We start from the raw sequence: 24,765 nt of genomic DNA on the forward strand, positions 1-24,765 counted from the left end.
TAAAAAATGTGGGTTTTCATAATTCGGCCGATATTTTCAGTTTGTATTTAGGAGATTTTACTTCCAATTTTCTCCTGGCTTTTGCACTGCTTTAATTTCTCACAAGCTCTGGTTCCAGAATAGGTATGCCAAATTTGGTCATCCATGACGACAGTGGCATAAGTTATAGAAATATTGGGCTCCAGATTTCTTTGGAGAACAAATTCAGATTTAATGCTGCCAATACCCCATATTTCTTGGGAGAAATATGTGAAAATCTTTGGTTTCACTTATAGGAATACTCAAAGAAATGAATAAACTTGCCCATTTAAGAGCTTTACATTTACTGTATAGTCTCAATACTTTAAATTCTGATGATCTTGGATTACATTGGGCTATTTCAACACTTAACGTTTCACGGTTTCTTGAGGCTTTCAAAAAAACAAATATACTTTTCAGGTACAAATAACTGATATGTTACAACATTGATATAAGTATCTTCATAATTGAGCATCCTTCTATATTTGCTTTGCGCATAGCTGTCCAGTGAATTTTTTGAAAAGAATGAACAGTTCTATAAATATTTCTCTATATCCATCAGCCAAAATATGTTAAGGCCAGACTGTCACCTAGATAATTTTAAAACAGCATACTTCCAATTGTAAAATGCAGTTCAAACCACTCATCATTTTCAGTCTTTTGGCATCTCTCTGGTCCACAGGTCTATGTTCTCATAGGCCAGCCCAGCTCCTAGGGATAGTCAGGTTGATCACAGTATTCAGCGACTGTGGCTACAGAAAACAGGGGCTAGAATATCCCAGTGGAGTGTCTAACAACTGGAAGGAGCATGTTGACAAGCAATCCCAGGAGCAGGCAGACAAGAAATTTCAGGAAGGTTCTTCCCTGAGCTGGTGGGAAGCAAAAAAATATAGCCCTCCACCAGTGTAGGAAAACTAGAAGGGATGAAGATGGTACAGCCCTAGGGAGGCTGAGCTGATTCTAATTTACTGAGATTCAGACTGAACTCAAGAGATGAGCCAGTACGCTACAAATTGAGGTGGCTGTCCTGGGAACAAAGAAGAACTCCAGTTATATGACCCAGGGGCAAGATCAGAGCCAAAATGGCAGCCAGGAGGGCATGAGAGGATATTCTGGGTATTAAACCAGAATTCCTTAAATCTCCCCAACAAAGATAAAGGTTGGGTCTAGAAACTAGCATGAGATTAAAGTAAAGTGACTGTGCCAGGGTGACTTCAGTGGTGGCTGTTTTCACACTGCTTTAAGAAACACCTGAGATTGGGTCATTTATAAAGAAAAGCAGGTTCAATTGACTCATAGTTCACGTGGCTGGGAGGCCTCGGGAAACTTACAATCATGATGGAAGGGGAAGCAAGGCACGTTTTACGTGGTGGCAGGAGAAAGAGAGAGGAAGTAGTACACCTTTAAACCATCAGATCACATGAGAACTCATTCACTATCACGAAAACAGGATGGGAGAAACTGCCCCCATGATCCAATCACCTCCCACCAGGTCCCTCCCTCAACACGTGGGGATTACAGTTCGAGATGAGATTTGGGTGGGGGCATAAAGGCCAACCATATCAGTGGCCCTGTTTTCCAGGCCATATGAATGTTTACCCCACGCTGCAGGGCCCTCAATAGCTCCATTTTCTCCTGCGGCTGAGCCGTTGTACTTTCTAGAAAAAGTCTTTCTTCATGACTGAAGGTTCAATCTTGTGCCAGTTTCCAGATCCAACCTTTATCTTTTTTGGGGGGATTTAAGGAATTCTGGTTTAATACCCAGAATATCCTCTCATGCCCTCCTGGCTGCCATTTTGGCTCTGATCTTGCCCCTGGGTCATATAACTGGAGTTCTTCTTTGTTCCCAGGACAGCCACCTCAAACTGTAGCGTACTGGCTCATCTCTTGAGTTCAATCTGAATCTCAGTAAATCAGAATCAGCTCAGCCTCCTTAGGGCTGTACCATCTTCATCCCTTCTAATTTTCCTACAATGGTGGAGGGCTGTATTTTCTTGCTCCCCACCAGCTCAGGGAAGAACCTTCCTGAAATCTTTTGCCTGCCCGCTACTGCGATTGCTTGTCAACATGCTCCTTCCAGTTGTTAGACACTCCACTGGGACATTCTAGCCCCTGTTTTCTGTAGCCACAGTGGCTGGATACCATGATCTATCTGTGTATTAGTTCATATTCTCCAAGAAGCTGATACCAAGACAAGATGAAGTGTGCAAGTATTTCATTAGGGGACATGCCTACATGAAAGGAACTAGGAGGAAAATGGAGTAGGCCAGGAGAGCATTCAGTTTGTGATGCAAATTGACTTCCAGTGAAGGAGAGAGGAGGAAAAGATGGAAGCTCCTAGACTGTCCTTCTGGCTTTGGAAGGTTTGGGAAAGCCACCAAGGGCATCTTAGCCAAAGTCACCCATCAAAAAGGTACTGTGTCTCTTAGGAAAGGACCTGCCTTAGAACCCCCTCAGCCCCAATCACATTTAGCCATTGGTAGAGAACAGCCTGTGGGAAAGTGGCCTTGGCACATACCCACTGATAGATTTCAGAGTGCACTAGATGGAGTTTCAGTCAATTACATCCCCTGTAGTCACAGGTGTGCCAGGTGCATGCTCATGACCTTCACAACTTGTCAGTTTGGACTTTCTTCCAGCACCCGAAGCTGGGTCTGTACCCCAAGGTGCTAGTCTCACTCTACAAACATGCTGTTTTACCTTCAGGTCCTAGTCTCTCCTAGCCTGCTTTATCCAGCTGGAATCAACAGACAGCCAGGTCGGGCCTTATCATGAGTAGCGTTTTCAAGTGTGAATTCCTTCCTGGCATTTCTCCAGAAATTTATATGGACTTCTAAAACCCGAATTCCAAGAAAAATTCATTGAAACATTGAGGGAATGAGAAAAAATGTTACAATTCTCCTTGAAAAGTTAAAACTGAACAATCAACACAAAGACATAACTGGTTTGATGGAAGCCACTGACAAAAAGTCAGAAGAGCAGGAAACTCTGACATGGAGTCAAAGATCAAGGCTGGAATTTCCAGAACCATGACAGGAGTACAGAACAGTGGTCATGAGCTAATCAATCAGCCTTTCTTGCAGCTGTTGCCATGTTATATGTGTGTGTTTGTTGCAGATAAAGTAAATATTAATAAGTTTATATGCATAGTATACTTTATAGAAATCATATGATTGCTCTTCCAAAAAAAATAACAAGTTTTTGAAGCAAAAGAAGTCCTTTAACTGGCAGTTTCCACATATGACTCTGGGAAGTGATGTTAATTTTATTAGATCTGAATGTGAGGTTATTCGTATATTACCCAATAATATTTGTCAGCATTTTTCAGTGTTTGAATATTTGTTATAAAACATAATTCTTGGTAAAAAAAATAGTAAACTGAAAATTCCTTTTTATTACATCATTTTAATGTCCATAATAATAAGACATGAAGAATGGTGGAAGTATTTAAAGAATAACATATGACTTAGAATAATTTGTGAAATTTCCAAGAATTCCAGTATCTCATTCCAAGTCTTGAAGACTAGAAATACTGTGAGACAAAGCTTGGGAATTCTCCAGGATTGATTAGAGAAATGATGATGACTAAAATGAGACTGCTGTTTTCGCTTTTATCCAATCAGAACTCAATCCTCTTAGCCAATCTAAACTTTAATCTCAGTGCTGTGAGCCTAATTTAACTGCTTCTTCAGAATAAGGAAAATAATTACACCATGCAAATTTCAACTGTGAATTTTCCCAACTTAGGAAAAGATCAATAGTTTTAAATATTTGTCTTCTATAGGGCTTGGCAACAACATGGCTAAAAATAAAAGCGATATTACAACTAAAAAGAAAAACACACCACTATAGCCATGCTATTGCTGCAGAAATTTTCATATACTTGACCTCTGATTAACATGTCATCTCTCTAAAGAGCTATTCTCAATTTTACTCCAGTGTCTTAGTCTGCACAGGCTGCCATAACGAAATACCATGGACTAAGTGGTTTAAACAACATAAGTTTATTTCTCACAGCTCTGGAGGTTGGGGAGTTCAACATCAAGGCACTGGCCAGTAGGGTTCCTGGTGTCTCTCTGAGGTCCTTTCTTATAACATCACTAATTTCATCATGAGGGCCCTACTCTCATGACCTCACCTAACCCTAATTATCTCCCAAGGACACCATCTCAAATACCATCCTGTTGGGTTGTAGGGCTTCAACATGAGAACCTGGGGTGGAGGACACAAACATTTGGTTCATAACATCTGACATGGCTTTCTTGAGACCAGAACCAGCTCATGAAAAGAGTCCAATCAGGTAAGCATAACTGGGCAGTTCCTACCACTTCTCCTTGGTGCTCCTTATTCCCCCAGGAACCAGTCCCTTAGGGTCCTCATGGGGGCCTCTCTCTGGGATTTGGGGAGCAACTGAAGGGGGCAGCACATTACCATGTACAGAGGGCAGACCATGTGCAGGGGCTTCACAAACATCATCAACTTTCACCCTTCCAGCATCCCTGCTGGGAGCACCTCTTCCATTTTCAGAAGAGAGACATTTGGGGTTGAACCAGTTTCAATAATTCATATGCCCATGTCACAGAAAAAGTAAGGACTAGAGCTAGTCTTTTCTTAAAGATACAATTCAGATATTAGAGAATTCACCCTTTCAAAGTATACAGTTCAGCGGTTTTTAGTATATTCATAACATGCAACCATCACCCCTATCGAATTTCAGAACATTTATATCACCCCTAAAAGAAATCCCATACCCTTTAGCAGTCACTCCTCATTCTTCCCTTTCCTTGGCTCCTGGCAACCACTTATTTACCTTCTGTTTCCATGGACTTGCCTATTTTAGACATTTCATATAAACGGAGTCATACATGTTTTTTGTTATCTGGCTTCTTTCACGTAACATAAACATTTTCAAGGGTCATCTATGTTGCAGCATGAATCCCTACTTCATTCCTGTTTATGGCTTAATAATATTCCATTGTATGGATATACCACTTTTAATTATCCATTTATCAATTGATAAACATTTGGGTTGTTTCCACCATTTTGGCTTTTATGAATAATGCTGTTATGAACATTCATGTACAAGTTTTTGTACTGACATATGTTTTCCTTTCCCTTGGCTATATACCTTAGGAGTTGAATTGCTGGGTCATATGGTAACTCTGTGTTTAACTTTTTGGAGAACTTCCGACAGACCTAGTTTTGAACCAAAATATGTCTATGTTCTTTCCACCACATCAAGCAGTTATCACAACTTCACTCAATCTTTGTTGCACATTCTAAGCACTTGGAGACCTTTGAAAATACCCTGAAGCCCAGGTGTCCCCTATGCAAGTGATTCTGATTTAATTGGTCTAAGGTGGGGCTTAGACACTGGTGTTTGTTCCTACTGGGAAGCCAAGGTGGAGAATCATAGCATTCCACTTTATGCATCCCAGATCTATGGACCTTTCAGCTGAGGTCAGTCTCCCTACTGTTGATAAAGGGAAATAACAGGCTAAACCACTCTGGGAAGGTGTTGCCCCTTTCTTGGCCACATCATATTTTAACAGAGTAAAGATGCATATGTCTTTGAGCATCAGATTTGCCTTTGAAGCATGGTGAGGCTATGGTAGGCTGGCAGGCCCCTTGGTGCCTAGTGTGCATCCATGAAGGTAAGGGCCCATTACTTTTCCTGACGTCTGGGATAACATTATTATCTGTGAACCTTGTGATAACCCTCTGAGATAGTGATTGTCATGATCTCCATTTTGTAGATGAAAATGCTAAAGCTTGGAGAGTTTGAACCCCTTGCCCGAGGTCCTCAAGCGGTGGAGCTGGAATTCAAACCACAGGCATCCAACTCCAGAGTCCTCAGTCATAACTGATCTGTGATATTGACTCTATTCTAATAAACAACTTTAACAAAATCTGTGATATTGACTCTCTTCTAATAAACAACTTTAACTTTATTCATCTTAATTACTGAAAAAATAATCACCAAACATAGTACTCTATATGACCAAAACCAAAATGAAACACTCTGGTGAGAAATGAACCAAAGACTTTGAAATCTGGCTAAAGGCATTAAGAAAATAAGTACTGATATCAGAACATTTCAGATGTTCTGTCTTCCAAACTTATGTTGGGAACCTGACCCTAGAGCACAAGATATATTTTCCTTGTCCCCATGATGGATATATTTAATGATTCTTTTCTGGTCTGAGAATGGGGAATCTGATAATGCACCATATACAGTTACATTGTCCTGAGTCTGGGAGGACTTCTGAAGATTGAAAAGCTTACTAAAAGTTTACCAGCACAGTGCAGCCTAAGCTGCCATCTCCTTCCACCGACCAAACCATATCAGTTTCAAAACCATCTCTCTCAGTAGCCTCTGGTTTTATTTAATGCATTTGGAATTTGATAAGTTCCTGGCTAGCTTTCACATTCTTTTTCATCCTAGTAATTCACGTATTATCTTTCAGCTTTCAATTCTTCGAATCTTCTCATTACTCCTAGAGAAAAACTGCTTTAGTGTTTTATCCATTTAATGCCTCAAAAACATAGTCAAACACGGGGATATATATTCTTACCCCAAAATGTCTCTGTGGTCCAGGAACTCCTCAATGTCCAACATTTTGGGAGGTCCATTTTTTGTGCACACCCCCACTGAGGATCTAGAGATGAAAGAGTGTCCCTACCCTACAGGAGCTCACATTTTTGTGGGACGAACAGACAACAGCCAGTTAAAAAATAATATAGGCATTCCAATAGAGGTATGGTATGTGGTGCTGCCCAAACTCATGATTGAGGAAGCTTGCACAGACTGCGGAGGCCAAGGAATATATTTTTTTGGAGGCTGTGGGCCATGATGAGTAAACAGGGACAACTGCATCCCAGGAGGTGGGAGGGCATCCCCAAAGCAACATCTGTGAAAGTAGATGTGATCTGACCACAGACTGTGGGACATGGAATGAAGAGATATAAAATGGCTAATCCATATATAGTCTACTATATGCCACTCATAGTTTTTCCTGCTTAATAACTGCTTGTTAATCCTCACAACTCCTGGGATATAGGTACTACTATTTAGAGATGAGGAAATGAAGGCAGAGAGAGGTCAGAGTGCCCAGTAAGGTATAAAGCTAGGATGCAAGCCCAGGCAGCCTGGAGCCAGAGTACACAGTTTAATTCTACCAGGCAGGTATGCAGAGCATGCATGAGATCATGACTGACTTTGCCAGTTCATTCCATTCATTCATTCACTTATTCATTCATTCATTCAGCACATATTCATGGAATGCTACTATATGGCAAGGATGGTAATAGACTTGAGGATAAAACAGACAAGGCCCTTGAATTCTATCCTTAAGGCAACGGTGTGGGCAGAGCAGTGGGCAGGCTGCCGTTTGACTAAGATACAAATGGAATAATAAGACATGGGCCCTGCCTTTTGGGTGCTCAAGGTCTAACAAGAGAGAATGCTGTAAGAACAGGAAACATTCCATTAAAAAATTCGTTCAATATTATGGAAAGAAAATTTCGATTGAGCATTGAACCTAACAAAAATTAATCTTAAAATGAGTAAGTGAGCAAAGATTGGTAAAGAATAGGTTATTACGCAAATGGGAGAAAGTTGGAGATAGCTGATACCAATTGAAAGGGAATGCAACTTGATATGAAAAGTGAAATAGAGCAGAGGCAGGACAAGCTTACAGAGCTGGCAAATGCCACCTGGAGGCACCATGAACATGACTTGGTTCTCTATCAAAATCCTTCAGGGTCCAGGCGCCTGTAATCCCAACACTTTGGGAGGCAGAGGCGGGAGGATTGCTCAAGCCCAGGAGTTCAAGGCCAGCCTGGGCAATATAGAGACCCCATCTCTACAAAAAATAAAAAAATTAGCCAGATGTGTTGGTGCATATCTGTAGTCCTGGCTACTTGAGAGGCTGAGGTGGGAAGATCACTTAAACCCAGGAGTTGGAGGCTGCAGCGAGCTATGATCATGCCACTGCACTCCAGCCTGGGTGATAGAGCAAGACCTTGTCTCTAAAAACACAAAAACAAGAGCCCACAAAATACATCAAGACTTCTCTTGGAATGTTCAAGGATGTTGCCAGCACATAGTTGCACCTGGAAGCCAGCCTCAAAAAGCTCTCTGGCTGACCAAGAGAAGAACTAAAGGAAGATAGTTACAAATTCTTCCACGAACATACCCAATTCATACACTCTGGCCTTAATGACTTTGGCAGACTGGGCACAAAACACATGACCCATCAGCTCCTGACTGACTGACTTGCCCCAATATGAACCCCCACACCTCCACTCACCTCCCCTATCTCTTTCAAAACTTGCCAGTGACAGGAGAGAGGAAACTACTGGGCTCAGAACATTTTTTCTTAAAAATCTTTCCAAAGTTCCTTTTTAAACCGAAGCAGGGACAACACTTTAGGAAACTCTTTCCAAAGCAGATTTTTCTGCTTGACCAAAGGTATAATTTTTCCTCCAGGAAGTGAAGGCACCTCATGCTGGTGTAATCGAGTTTCCCTGGGAAGAAGCCGCTGCCCCCTGGGTGGTCGTTGCTGTTGAAAAATTAAACACAGATGTTTGGCGGGTCGCCTCCCCATGCATCCCACTCTTTGTGTGTTTCCTCTTAGATAGATGGGAGCAGATTCAGGACATCCCTGACATGCTGGGCCTACGTACTCATCAACACATCCATGCAGTTTGCTGTTATAGAAACCTCTGAAACTAATTGGTCATCCAGTGAATCCATCGGGCACCACCATATTGGTTATCCCTTCCCTCAACCATCGTCCCAGCCAATGAACACAGCAGTATGCCCCTTCTTATTTGAGGAATTATGAAAAAGCTTACGAATTTGTGAAATGCAATGCAGATTTTAAAGCTATAAAGCTATGTTCTTATTTACTCTTTTGGGAAATAAATGCCAATTATTTTAACCTGTCATATGAAGGGGAAATGAAAGGGTGAAGGTTGTTTCCCCAACATGGTGCTATTAAGTGAGGATCATGGATATTGACTTGTTAGTGCAGCCATCAATTAATAGTAATTTTTGAAAAATTATGAGCGGAAATAGGAATAAGTTAAACTTTTAAATCTCACCTTCACAAATATCCTACTAAGTCTTCTATCTTAAAATAAAAACATATTTATTCCTGTCCCTCTCAAGTTAGTCCATCCTTTATTTCCTGTCATTTATAACAAAACTTTTGAAAAACTATCTGGACTCCCTGAAGCCAATTTTTCTTTTCCCATGCATTTTATACTGCTTCAATTTATTTATCTCACTATAAAACTCATTTACATGAAAACCTCCCAAACACAAAGTAAATCAGCTCTGTTTTTCAGCTAATTTCATTTTCTTTCCAGTCCTCCACTCTCTAATTTTAGGACCATGCTGTAATCAGGCTTGTGCATCAGTGCAAGCTGGCTTCCTGTACTAGCTCATTGCGATGCTCTTCCTTGGTGGGTCCTTAAACAGGCCAATAAAATCATAGTAAAAGCACTGTCTACAACTTCATTCTGCAGCACAAATATTAATCTATTGTCAGTTATTATTTGCAGGCAGCAGTATTTTCTAGTATCAACAAATCTGTCCAAATCTGGTACGATGCCAAAAAACTCATCATGACACACAATTAAAATACTGTGTTTCCACCCATTTTAGTCAGGGCCCATAAATAGAGTATGTGTACATATGTGTGCTGTGTACCCTTTAAGTATACAAATGTCACTTAGTCATCTTGCACTTCTATAATTGTGCTCACTGAATATGTTGCTTCCTTAATAATAACTGTAGGCTAGGGTGATTGATTGATTTGCAAGTGTATTCACTCTCCAGTAGTAAACCCTGCAAGCAACTTTTGAGTAATTATGGGGTAAGGGAGGGAATAAGTCAAAGCTTTAAAATCACCTTCAAAACATGCAGTTATTTCTCCTATCTCCCAATTCTTCTCCAGATAGTGACACATTTCTCAACTTCCTTTTACAAGGAGACTCCTTCCAAGTGTTGTTTCTATTTCCTCTTTCCACTTTCCTGCCTCCCAGTCTTGTGAACCTCTTCTTTTCAAGCCATTGCAGCCACCAAAGCTGTTCTAATGAAGGATCACTAGTTACTTCAACATTACTACATCTAACGTTAGTTCTCAGTCCACATCAGGTGTGGCTCATTGGCAGCATTTTACAAAGCTCATCACTGTCCCTGAAACACTTTCTAGGGTGGGCATGGTGGCTCACACCTGTAATCCCAGCACTTTGGGAGGCCGATGCAGGAGGATCACTTGAGGCCAGGAGTTTGAGACCAGTCTGGCCAACATGGTGAAACCCTGTCTCTACTAAATACACAAAAATTAGCCAGACGTGGTGGCATGTGCCTGTAATCCCAGCTACTTGAGAGGCTGAGGTATGAGAATTGCTTGAGCCTGGGAGGACAAGACTGAATTGAGCTGAGATCACACCACTGCACACCAGCCTGAGTGACAGAGCAAGACTGTCTAAAACAAACAAACAAACAAACAAACAGGGAAGAAAGAAAAAGAAGAAACATTTCCTATTCTTGACTGTCAGGATAGGCACAGGAAAACCATCTTGGTTTTTGTTCTGCTCCTCTGTTTCTCCTGAGCCTGCTTCACTGATCCCTTCTCCTCTTCCTTTCTTGTTCCCTTTTTTTTTTCAAATTAAGGTGAAATTCACATAACACAAAAGAAACCATTTCAAAGTGAACAATTATATGGCATTTAGTACATCCACAATGTTGTCCAGCCACCCACCTCTATCTAGTTTCAAAACAATGTTATCACTCCAAGAGGAGATCCTGTATCCATAAAAAGGTCACTCAATATTCTCCCCTCCACCTAACCCCTGGTAACCACTAATCTGCTTTCTGTTTCTATGAATTTTATTATTCTGGTTATTCATATAAATAGAATATGTATTTATATGAATACATATTCATATAATAGAATATGGACCACCCAGGTCCACAATACTGTTACTCTTTTCTGGATTATCACAATGGTCCCCTGACTGGTTTCTCTGCTTCTGCCAAGGTTGGGTTATAAAACACAAAAAGACACACACACACACACACACACACACACACACACCCCAACATCAACTCCTCAGGACTCTGTCTTTTTGGATGTTTTCACAAACTGTTAGCTTGCTTCTGATTATAAAAGATTTCATATGTCTTTTGTGTCTGGCTTCTTTCACTTAGCACAAGCTTTTCAAGGTACATCCATGTTGTCCTATGTGTCAGTACTTCATTCCTTTATGAATGAAGACTATTCTACGGTATAGATAGACCATAATTTGTTTCATCTGTTGATACACATCTGGGTTGTTTACTTTTGTGCTATTTTGCCCTTGACTTGTTAATATCAGCATGCTCTGGGGCTTAGTCCTCCCACCTCTTCTCTCTGTTTTCCTTTCCATATCAGTCTTCAGTGGATCTATTCCAGTTGCATGATTTTATGTGACATCTGAATGCTGTATATCTCCAGCTCAGACCTCTCTCCCAGTTAAATATACTCTTATATTTAACTGCCTGCTCAGCATCCATTGCTGGGTGTTTAATAAGCATGTCAAATGCAACATGTCCAAAATGATACTTTTTATATTCTCCCACCTACCCTTTACTACCAATCCTGCTTCTCCCAGTCTTCCCCATCTCAGTTAATGACAACTCCATCCACTTGCATGCTTTGGCCAAAGTACTTAGAGACACCCTTGATTCGTCCTGTATTCACATTTGATCCATTAGCAAATCCTATCACCCGCTCTCATCACCTCCACTTGGACCACCCAGGTCCACACTACCATTACTCTTTTCTGGATTATCACAATGGTCCCCTGACTGGTTTCTCTGTTTCTGCCAAGGTTGGGTTATAAAACACAAAAAGACACACACACACACACACACACACACAGACCCCAATATCAACTCCTCAGGACTCTGTCTTTTTGGATGTTTTCACAAACTGTTAGCCTGCTTCTGATTATAAAAGATTTCTTAGGCAAAAGCATTATGACCTTCCAGGAGAAGTTGAAATGTATCCATTATCAGCTGGCAAGAATACGCTCAGATGAAATAAATATGGAAGAAATGACTTTATTTACTCTCAAATGTGCTTGTTTTCTGGCTTTATTTTCCTTGTTTCCAATTCTTGAGGAAAAAAAATCAACATAAATTAAGTTCCTTAGGTCCGCTCCAAGGGAAAGGAACAAATTCTTCTTTTTGCAATTTCGATAGTAATCTTCCTCCATCCATTTTAATATATGGACTAACTTCTAACCCCCTGTCCAGCTTCTATTCCATGTATGTGAATTAACTCCATGTTGCCTAAGTATTTAAAAGGACAGTAAATTAACTCTACTGAACATACTCACAGAGGTCAGCATAGCAGCACCAAAAACTTACATCAGAGTTCAATTAGCCACAAACTATTTTTTTCTTGTCAAATGTATAATTACACCACTATTATTTTCAAGAAAAGAAAATTGTGATATAATATCATTGCCAACTTATCTTTCCATAAGGCAGTGATTTTCATCTTGGGGCTATTTTGTCTCCCAGGGCACATCTGGCAATAGCTGGACACGTTTTTGGTTGTTGCATGGTGATGGAGGATTGCTAATGGCATCTAGTGGGTAGAGGCCAGGGATGCTTCTAAACATCCTACAGTGCAGAGGGCAGTCTCCCATCACAAAGAACTACCTGGCCCAAAATATCACAAGTGTCAAGTTTTAGAAACTTAGCTTTGAAGTTACAACACTCATTACTCCATGGGGCCATGGGAGATAAGTCCAGTTTTAAAAGATTTACATTTTATAAGTAAACTTCTGGTTTTCAGACTTTTGATGCCTTTCATTGAAGGCACAGCTTTTACATTTTCATCTCGGATAATGTTATATAAATTAACATATGTCATCTTTAAAGTCACCCATGTAGCACGAAACTGACTTTTGGAACTACTATGAGAAAAACTCAGTAACTACTAATTTCCTGAAACACTGATCTGGCACCAAACAGATACCCTGGAGATGAACAAAGAAGCATGAAGCATAGTCCATTGTATACAGTGTGTGTGGGAAAGATCTGGTGATGTCTTGACTCCAGTTCAGGATGTGTTTGAAATACAAGTTTCTGGATGGTTTGTTAGTATCTACATTTATCAACCTGATATAGTATTCAAATCCTTTTTGGGTCTAATAGGGTCCCACAATTTCTATAAATGAATGTGGTGTGAGATGACTTAGAATACTTTTATTTCAAAACATTCAAATCAATCTCTCCCTATTACATGTATAAACATAGGTATAGGTATAGGTATAACCCTGTAACCACTGGGGCCACATTAAATTAAAAATCTCACATCTATTGTGTTCTCTACTTTAAGAGGTTAACTAAAACATTAGCTTCCCAGAATGTGGATACTTAATGGACTTTAATGAAGATCTAGTGCAACCACTCCTTTTTATTACAAATGAGGAAAGAGAGGATCCCAGAGGATATGAGACTTTTCCAAGGCCACAGAGCTGGTTATTGGCCAATCCTGGACAAGAGCTCCTCTTCTGTTAAAATATTCTGGGATTATTCCAACAAGCTAATCTTTCTTTGCTTAACTTATTTGGAATCAAACTTTCCACAACTGCTGCATAAAGTTGTGTTGGTTAATTTATTGTGTCTATAAACTTGGTATAAGTCCCTGAGCAAGTTACTTATTCCCATCCTTTTGTCTGAAGTGAAAATCTTCCACTAGGCACACAGCACAATGCTGTCTTCTCTGAGGTGAGCTGAAAAGTATTATATAATTCAGGCTTTATAAGTGCAATGTGTGACACATAATACTTAATATATAATATGGTACAGTTAATGATTTTTTTCTCATAATGGCTTTTGAGGAATTATACCACTTTTAGAACACTACTTTCTTCCCAGAATATCAATTTTTTCACCCCAAAACACACTAAATGAACTAAAAGAAGTGATATGTCAACATTATTAATTTAGACAAAGATATCTTCATCAATTTACTTGACACAACAATTTTTAGTAAGAGAATATAGTAATATGAAACAAGTTTTATGTCTACCATGCTTGAACGAACTCAAAGGATTTTGCTTGGTTTTTAAGCTAAGCAAGAAGGATAAACTGGTTGATGGCTGTTGGCCACATTTCCACATTTTTGAGACACACCTTAATGTTGCCCCCTTGGTATATATTTCTTTCTGCACTATTTGTAAGTGTATTCTGAATATAATGCAACCATGAGCCCCAAAAGATTGGGAAGTTGGGAAAGAAAATGAGTCACAAAAAAATGACTCAACAAATCTTCACAACAGTTATATTTATAGGTACAAAATCTACTTATGTATTTATCTATTTAGTATCCATTTAATCTAATTAGTGAACTTTTTTATTTCATGGTTTTCAGTAATGAATTACTGTTTTTAAGCAAAGAATAAAGCTGAAAGTGATTTGGGATTTTTATCATAAAGCCAAGTACTCAAGCACTCTCCACAGTTATAACTCTACAGGTTGCCGCTCCCTGTTCCCTAGTAGAATTAATTATTAAAACATTTGATTCCAGATCTTTTATTCTCTTTGTATATCTTCTCTTTTTATCTTTTCCTACAAGCTAGATACCACGGTATTGTAACAGACACTTCAAAAATGCCTGGAGTCAGGCATGTGACTTTATTAGGAGGCTCTGGCTGGAGCTTTTTGCAATGAAAACTAAATAATTCTGCATTTAAATGGAAATGAAAATATTTCATCCTGAATTATCTTTACGAGATGATTTCAGCTTTAACATATGAAAATAGCAGTTGAGATTGTTATCTGTGAATTTCTCAGGAGCTCCATTTTCGGACTATGTGGTCTATTTTAAACACACCATATGGATTATGTACTCTAAGAACTACTCTCGACTAAAAAAAAAAAAAAAAAAACTTTGCAAACACAAACCACCCAGCTCTAAAGTCCCAGCTGGCACTTCTGTTACCCATAAGTGCTCTCTTCTGTTTATGTTTCTTACACCCACATGTATATATGTTTGCAGTTGGAATCCTTCACCCTTGTCTCTTAAAAATTCCTTGAGCAACAAGGCGACTGCGAATGAGATTTTGCTCCATTTCTTGTAGCACGAACAAGGCCAATACTGCAGGCAGACAGCTGGTGAGAGAACACATGGTCCAGAATCTTCTCCTCCTCCTCTTCCATCTGAATTTGCTTGTCTTGTGTTCCATTCCCTTGAGGCTCAACTCTCTGCTCTCATTGATGCCACCCAGTCTGATGAACCAGCATTTCCCAAAGATGTGTGTTTTACAAGCTGTTAGCAAGAGTCCCATGAAAAGATGGGTTCCATGGTTAAAAGCATAGGAAGTCAGAACTTATCAAAACCTTTTATGCCCAGGACTTTCCATGTTATTGTTCATTATAAATATATTAGATGGAATAGCAAAGTACAGATTTTTAAAAAATGTTTAAATATTTTCATATTTTCCCCCTGAGTGTCCTATAGAAAGAATAGACCATAGAACTCATTTTGGGAAATACTGCTAATGTTAATGGCATAAAGGAACTTTTCAAGATCTAACACTATATCCCAGTGGCATGGGTCTCAAGTAGGAAAGGCAGGCTGCAGGGGAAGCTATTTTTAAATAAGTGGAGCTATTGGCACATATCAGGGACCACCACACAAGTGGTTGCCAGTTTCCGTCTGATAATAGAGTTCCCTGTGACATAGTCACATTGTCACACATCTAGGAGTGACAGCAATGATTTCAGGGATGATGAACTACACAAGAGCAATGCAGAAAGTAGACAGAAATTTTAACTGCACTTTTCAGGGTTTATGAATTACAAATAGTAGCAATCCTTTCGTCTTCCACTACACAATGATTACCTTAAGTATGGAGATCAGGTTGTTCCTTGATGTTGCCCTAGGCTCGACTATGTACAGGGTCTGGCACATGTGTGCACTCCATAAATATTTGCAGAATGACTCATTGAAGCAGTGATCACCAGATTTGGTCATTCAGCTCAGTTTTTATCTTTCTATCTTCTCTACAATTCCAATCACCTTTTCACATATGATCATGGGAATCTGTAGATACGGAAACCAGAGAGGACATCTAGTCTGCTATTTGTCATCAGTCTGAAAGCTACATCTATTAGATGAATGACAGCTCCCCTATCTTTACAAACCCCAGTAAAAGAGGCTTCAAATCTTCCTTATTACCTTGTTTGAGTTGAATTACACTCACTACTAGGAAACTCAATCTCAATCACACCTTCTATCTTATGCAAGCATTTAAAAGGCACTGGAGGGATGGTGGCCATTTCCCTGGATGTATCAAGTCCAACCATAACCCTTTGTCAAAAGCACCAAAGAACAATATTTTTCTTGATGCATGATCAGATGAAGGACGTTCTCTGGAATCTAATTTCCATTCCCACCTTTTAAAAAATACACACACACATACACATATACACACATGCATATATCTGTGTGTATGAGAGTGTATTTATATGTGAGTATGTGTGCTAATATCATCACTTGGTTAATCATGTAGGTTCAAGATTTTAGCCATTTTCATATCCTCCTCCTTCTGTGAACTTTGCTCATTTAATTAACTACTGAATTGGGTTCATACTGCTTCTGAAATGATGTTCGTGCCCATTGGATCATCTCCAAATTACTATTACTAGTTCAGCCTTCTTTCTCTTTCATTCAGACTATGCAGTAGGCTTCAAACTGGTAGAGAGATGTTTCCAAACTCCCCATCCAGTATTGTATTTGTACAGCAACTTATAACTGCTAAAATGTCTTCTAATATATTATTTTATGCATATGACAATTCTGTGGACTAGGCAGTATGGCCTCTGTGTGCAGATGAGGTAGGGGTGAACAGTAAACAATTAGCTCAGTGTCCCACCACTATTAATTTATGTGTCAACAAATCACCTCTTTTCTCCTCCTCTTTTTTCCCCATAGACCTTAGGTATTTTTTTTTATTATACTTTAAGTTCTAGGGTACATGTGCACAACGTGCAGGTTTGTTACATATGTATACATGTGCCATGTTGGTGTGCTGCACCCATTAACTCGTCATTTACATTAGGTATATCTCCTAATGCTATCCCTCCCCCCTCCCCCCACCCCACAACAGGCCCCAGTGTGTGATGTTCCCCTTCCTGTGTCCAAGTGTTCTCATTGTTTAATTCCCACCTATGAGTGAGAACATGCGGTGTTTGGTTTTTTGTCCTTGTGATAGTTTGCTGAGAATGATGGTTTCCAGCTTCATCCATGTCCCTACAAAGGACATGAACTCATCATTTTTTATAGCTGCATAGTATTCAATGGTGTATATGTGCCCCATTTTCTTAATCCAGTCTATCATTGATGGACATTTGGTTGGTTCCAAGTCTTTGCTATTGTGAATAGTGCTGCAATAAATATACGTGTGCATGTGTCTTTATAGCAGCATGATTCCTAATCCTTTGGGCATATACCCAGTAATAGGATGGCTGGGTCAAATGGTATTTCTAGTTCTAGATCCTTGAGGAATCACCACACTGTCTTCCACAATGGTTGAACCAATTTACAGTCCCAACAACAGTGTAAAAGTGTTCCTATTTCTCCACATCCTCTCCAGCACCTGTTGTTTCCTGACTTTTTAATGACTGCCATTGTAACTGGTGTGAGATGGTATCTCATTGTGGTTTTGATTTGCATTTCTTTGATGACCAGTGATGATGAGCATTTTTTCATGTCTGTTGGCTGCATAAATGACTTCTTTTGAGAAGTGTCTGTTCATATCCGTCACCCACTTTTTGATGGGGTTTTTTATTTTTTTCTTGTAAATTTGTTTGAGTTCATTGTAGATTCTGGATATTAGCCCTTTGTCAGATGAGTAGACTGCAAAAATTTTCTCCCATTCTGTAGGTTGCCTGTTCACTCTGATGGTAGTTTCTTTTGCTGTGCAGAAGCTCTTTAGTTTAATTAGATCCCATTTGTCAATTTTGGCTTCTGTTGCCATTGTTTTTGGTGTTTTAGATATGAAGTCCTTGCCCATGCCTATGTCCTGAATGGTAATGCCTAGGTTTTCTTCTAGGGTTTTTATGGTTTTAGGTCTAACATTTAAGTCTTTAATCCATCTTGAATTAATTTTTGTATAAGGTGTAAGGAAGGGATGCAGTTTCAGCTTTCTCCATATGGCTAGCCAGTTTTCCCAGCACCATTTATTAAATAGGGAATCCTTTCCCTATTTCTTGTTTTTGTCAGGTTTGTCAAAGATCAGATGGTTGTAGATGTGTGGTATTATTTCTGAGGGCCCTGTTCTGTTCCATTGGTCTATATCTCTGTTTTGGTACCAGTACCATGCTGTTTTGGTTACTGTAGCCTTGTAGTATAGTTTGAAGCCAGGTAGCATGATGCCTCCAGCTTTGTTCTTTTGGCTTAAGATTGTCTTGGCAATGGGGGCTCTTTTTTGGTTCCATATGAACTTTAAAGTGACCTTAGGTATTTTTTTAAGTAAGTTGTTAATGACTGCTAAACAAGAATGTATTAAGTGGGAAAAGACAAAATTTGTCTTTATATATAATTTTAAAAGTTATTAACCATCAAAATCTTAAAATAAATATTTATGTAAAGTTAAATAATTCTACTTAAAATTAATTAATTTATACTATGAAAAATTATGTAATTTCTAAAATTCCTATGGGCATGTGAAAAGCCATATATGGCCATGAAAGGATTCTGTTATTTCCTAATTGTTGTGGTTTGTAGGTCTGACTAAGTAGAACTACATGTGGGGTGCAGACCCTGCATTTGTCCATTCTTTACTCCCAGCATAGGATGACTCTTTCCAGTATCTCCAATTTGCCAAATCCTGTCCACCCTCCAAGTCCCAGTTAGTATGCCATTCCCCTCCCCTACCCACTGACCCATAAGGCCTTGTCTGTTACCTTAGGTTGTTGTTTAAAACTCTCTTAGGGAATTCAACAAATCCTAGCCTAAATCATAGTTATCTAGGTACACATTCTCCATCGTTACAGAATCATTCATTCATTCACTGATTCAACAAATAACCTTTCAGCATTGCTACCATGCCATTCTGGGCCCTGAAAACAAAGGGAATGAGAAGAAATAAATTCTGTCTTAAGAGTGCCATCTTGTGCAAGCAGCTGCTGTCTTTGCTATATCACATGTATGAGTGAATAGTGCTGCTGTGTCCAGTCCAGCAAATCTGACTGCAGACCTCAGTTTACTGAGGCTGCTTAATCTACTGCCTCTCTAGTGTAGCCTGAGACTGTAAATTTATCAGAAAGAAATTCAGCATTTCAGCCTGGCATTTAGTATCTAACAGCTAACTGCACTTCAAACAGAATGGTGCTTCTTTTGAGAAAGAAGTACCTCTCACATGAGCCCAGCATTCCATGAACCAATGAACGAAAGTGTTGTTTAAACATTCTATTTCTCCCTGAATTCTTCTCTTAATTAATTATGTAGCTCAGGGTAGTAACAATAGTAAGGAAACCTGATACAGCCAGAGTTCTTTTCCACTAACAAACTTTTAGACCTTCTTATTTATGTTTATATTTACATTCATATATGGGAGTGAGTTAATTTTACAAAATACTCTGAGTTCAGTGGGAGTGAGAAGTGTCCATGGCATCCTTGAGCAATTGGGGACAATTGTTTGAGTGCTTGGTGCTAACTGTAACTGTCAGTTCATCATTTATATAACAAACTCTTATGAAGATGTCTTTCCACAGCCAGCATAAACCAATACGCTAACATTGGAGCAAAGGGAAAAAAACTTTTAGTAGACTTTGTAAATTACAGATTCCATCACTATTTTATGGGTTGGCCAGTTCTTTCAAAGTAGGATTTGATACAGCTTACAAGTTAGTATATAAATTCCAAATAAAAATGGGAAATTGAGGTCATGGAATGAAGTAGAAAGAAAATGTACACTGGCACATTTGATGGCACTAAACAAGTTTAACTCTGAGCTTCTTTCTGGCAAGGGCAAAAAGAGAAAAATGACCAGTAACTGAGATATCATTAGCAGAATGGACAACACACATGAATGTTCTCCTTGGCTAAACTCCTCAGTTGGAGATTAGATGGTAGTTTCCTCATCTTTACCTCTCAGTTTGCTAAACTGGATCTTCCTTTCCAAGTGGAAGTGTGGGCTCCATTAAGTTTTACCAAGTTTCCTCTGTAATCGAAGACAGTATTGTGTTTATAGCTAATAACTGGGATGGCTGCCTTTTCTCCTGACCCTGGTAATCCATTCTTCAGAGAACAGCTAGAGTGATCTCTCACAAACAGACATCAGAGCAGGTCTGTCACATATCCACCATCCTCCCAAGACTTTCCGTCACACTTAGCATAAGTCCAGACTCAGACTCCTATGCCTAACCCAGAGGTCTCCAACCTTTTTGGCACCAGGGACCAGTTTCATGGAAGACCATTTTTCCATGGACCAGGGAGGGGGTAGGATTCTTGTGCATTACATTTATTGTGCACTTTATTTCTATTATTATAACATTATAATACATAATGAAATAATTATACAACTCACCATAATGTAGAATCAGTGAGCGCCCTGAGCTTGTTTTTCTGCAACTAAATGGTCCCAGCTGGGGGTGATAGGAGACAGTGACAGATCATCAGGTATTAGATTCTCATACGGAGCATGCAACCCAGATCCTTTGCATGCACACTTCACAACAGGGTTCACATTCCTATTAGAATCTGATCCAGCCACTGATCTGACAGGAGGCAGAGCTCAGGCAGTAATGCAAGTGATGGGGAATGGCTGTAAATACAGATGAAGCTTCCCTCACTCGCCCACCCACCATTCACCTCCTGCTGTGTGGCCGGGTTCCTAACAGGCCAGGAACCACTACTGGTCCATGGCCCAGGGATTGGGGACCCCTGCTCTAACCCACATGACCCTACAAGATCTGAACACTGCCTCAGCTTCCAACTCCCTTTCCCTCTCTCAATTCTACTTTAAGCACTGTGGTCATCTATTTCTGGAATACACCAGGCTTATTTACTCCTCTGGGTCTTAGCACTTGCTCCTCCCTCTGCCTCAAAAGCTCTTCCCTAGATTTTCACATGGTTTGCTCTTTCATGCATTCAGAAATAATGCAAATGTTAAATTCTCGAGAGGTGCTTTCCTGATGACCACAAAACCAGTCTGAACATCACATTTTATCACATTACTGGGTCTTATTTTCTTCACCACACTTAGCATCTGAAGTGATCTTGATGCCTGTCTCCATTTGCTTGTTTGTCTGTGTCATCACTAGCATGTAAACCCACAAGAGAAGTTGTGCATGACATGTGGTGGTGATGAAGAAATCATTAATGAAAGATATATTATAAATGGATTTTATTATTAAAATGTATAAAATGAAAGAGAAATACAAATATATCATAGTTATTTCCTTTCCCAAACTATCTGGTTAATGTCTACATCAGTGAATTCACTTAATACAGGGGATGGCAATTTTTTTTCTGTAAAGGACCACTAAATAAATATTTTAGGCTTTGTGGGCCATATGGTCTCTGTCTCAATTACTCATCTCTGTGCTTGTAGCACAAAAGTAGCAATACATAATACATAAACAAATGGGTGTGCCTGTATCAATAAAACTTTATTTTAAAAAATAAGCAGCCATTGGATTTGGCCCTTAGGCCACAGTTTACCAAATGCTAATATAGCATGTAGATCACAGTTAGTATCAAGAAAATCAGAGTTGCTATTAAAAGTAAAAACAAATAAACAACAACAAAAAAATCAATGTTAAAAAGAATCCAGAACACTGGAGCAAAAATTCATATGTATAAAAAAGAAACAATAATAAGAATAATAAAAAAAAACCAAATAGCAGCAATGCCAATGTCCATATCCTGGTTTAGGCCACACTCCCGAGCTTCACTCCATGACTGTGAAAAGATGATCCTCTCTCTAGAATATGCTGATGAGATCATACTTGGAAAAATGTAGACAGGTCCAGGCACTTCATTAAGGAGAAAATGGAAAAAAATGTTCAAAAACATTGGAAAGCCTTCCTGGTCGCTGGAGTGCATTCAGAAGCATGCAGCCAGAAAGGCAGCTTGGGAAGCGAACAATTGCAGAATGATTAAAAAGGCCGCAGGCTATGAAACAGGGTGGAATAAAGGAAGACTACAGGGGACATGTGAAAGCATTTATGTAAGAATGCTGCACAAGCTGCAGAAAGAGGTATGTGCTGTTCATTCTATCTGAAGATTTGAAAACACAAAATAGAATGAAATTTGGAGAATACATATTGGATCCAAATTTTCCCACCCGAGTTTAGAAAAAAATAGTAATATCTCTTCTTTTAAAGTCTCTTCCAGTGATTCTAGAAAATGTTTCCAAGAATATATTTACATTTATTTAGCACTTCACAGTTTTTAAGGTACATTTGAACACTCCATTCCAATTTGATCATTGAGGCAGGCAAGAAAAATTTTACTATCCCTGTTTTGTAGATGAAGGAACAGAAGTTCAGAGACGTGAACTGGGTTGGCTAGTAAGTAATTGTGTAAAGGGCATAAGCTTTGGAGCCATGTAGATCTGAGTAAAATTCTAGCTTAAGTCATTGGGCTTATTACTACTTAAGACAGAACTTTCTCTGAACACCTACATCTTCATGGACTCAATGTTACACTTGGGAAATTTCTGGCTTGACATGAGATATACCTGAAGTACATTTAAAAAAATTGTAGCTATTCTTGAGCTTCACCCAGACCAATTAAATAAAAATTTCTGGGAGTAGGGCTCAGACATCAGCAATATTTAAATACGCCAAGGTACCACCAAAGTTGAGAATCACTGATCTAGTACAAGGGTTGGCAAATGTTTTCTGCAAAGGGCCAGATATTAAATATTTTAGTCTGCTGACCATTCAGTCTCTGCCACAACTACTCAACTGTACTGTTCCATGGCAAAAGCAGCCTTAGACAGTATATAAACAAATGGGCATGGCTGTGTTCCAATAAAATTTTATTTACAAAAGCAGGCAATGGGCCAGATTTGGCCCAAGGGCCATGGTTTACCAACCCCTGATCTAGTAGAAGATTTCTATGGAAAGAGACGTCTGGAGATGTTAAAGACCTCATCATTCATCAATAACAAAGTCAAAGCCAGGATTCTGCTGTTCTGCCCACTGGCCTGCTGTGGTCCTACTACCAGCTCTCTCTGTGTCTTGGACATGCTGTGCTTTATTCTCAACAAGCTTAAAACATTGCTCCAGAATAACATATCAATCATTTAATGGGAAGAGGGCTGCCTTTAGACAGAGACAGCCATGGTTTTCAGTCCCAGCCCTGCCACTCATTAGCAGAAGCAGTTCCCTCAAACCCTCTGTGTCTGAGTGCCTTCATTAATAACCCAGATATGAGATTCCCCGCAGAGAATTTCTGTGTGGGTTAAATGAGGATGAAATGGCCTGGCACCACAGTTGGCACATGGTAATTGCTTGATACTGATTCCACCACGTGCAGACTTTTATTATTTTAAGATGTGCTCTTTTACACTTCATGTAAAATATTGGAAAAAAACTGAAGTCTTAGGAAAAGATATATATTTTACTAAAATTTACTCTCACAATCAGAGAGGAGAAGGAACATATTGAAAAGGGGATCGAAAGAGGGGTAAAGGAGATATGTGAAGAAGCTCCCCAAAGAGATTCTGATGGCCATGCCCAACCTTACCACCAACTGAGAATCACCAGCCTAGAGTCTGAATAGTCTTCCAGCACCCCAGAAGTTGAAACGAGATGAAGAGAGTGCAAAGATTATATATATTTTAAATCAGATATATGAGAAATGTGGTGTGGGTTTGTTTACTCCATCCTCCTAGGCTTGGTGGCTTAAATATGAATCTAAATACCGTAATTCATTATTTTTCATTAAATATAGGAGACATGTCAGTCAAAGTGTGACTTCAGGATTTAGTTGACATGACAAAATTGATTTATACTGATATTCGTGAATTTAGTGACTTTTTAAAATACCCTAGGGTGGTCATCAAGCTACCTATCTTTCCACTGAGGTTTAGAAGATTTCTACGTCACATATTCTAAAAGACTGGGATACTAATTCCTATGAGCAGGAATTGTTGGTTGACTGTACAACATCCATTTCCTTCCTTGCTTGCCAAGGGATCCCTATATCATTCAAAGATTTCTTACTCCTAGGCCATCATGTGTTTCACGTGAGGGAGTCTGAACCTATCCTCAGCTCTACCTGTGGGCCTGATTGATGTAGAAATAATGTATGTCTTTTCACTTGTGATTGGATAGAAAATGGGTATGTGACCTTATTCTGGCCAATGAGAGATGAGAGGAAGTCACAAAGGGCTTCTAGGACAGGTTTCCTAATTCTTTTGAGAGGGCAACAGAAGAGACGGTCTCTCTTCTTTCTTTGGAAAGCATTGTTTCTGTAGGCGATGCCAAGATCCATCATCTTGCGTAAAGTTAATCTGATAATAAAGGTGGCTGTGGGGCAAGTGGTATCAAGAACTTGGATCTTTGTTGACATCATTATGTCGTGGAATCAACCACCCTGAACACACTCCATCTATGGATATTTCTTTATGTGAGTTAATACCTCTCCTTCTGGTTCAAGTCAATTTGATTGAGAATATCTTGGTTCCAAAAGCATGCTCCTGAAGCCAAAGTAC

The 24,765-nt window shown here is 39.4% G+C and overlaps 1 long non-coding RNA gene across 3 annotated transcripts in view; it reads right to left on the reverse strand.

The window, feature by feature from the left end:
• The window catches only part of LOC109024760 (uncharacterized), a 235,087-nt gene that overhangs the window by 40,369 nt on the left and 169,953 nt on the right, over nt 1-24,765 (reverse strand). Inside the window, exons 4-5 of one of the 3 annotated variants that reach the window (XR_010132462.1) lie at nt 15,936-16,136; nt 12,122-15,359 (exon numbers count right to left, since the gene is read on the reverse strand). The exons of 1 other annotated variant lie outside the window; for it this stretch is intronic. This is a non-coding gene — a long non-coding RNA (uncharacterized lncRNA). Of the gene's footprint in view, nt 1-12,121; nt 16,137-24,765 lie in introns of those variants that run through there. One more of the 3 variants, XR_010132463.1, reaches the window with a different exon arrangement.

This window comes from Gorilla gorilla, chromosome X (genome assembly GCF_029281585.2).
Source record: "Gorilla gorilla gorilla isolate KB3781 chromosome X, NHGRI_mGorGor1-v2.1_pri, whole genome shotgun sequence".
Taxonomy (NCBI): domain Eukaryota; kingdom Metazoa; phylum Chordata; class Mammalia; order Primates; family Hominidae; genus Gorilla; species Gorilla gorilla.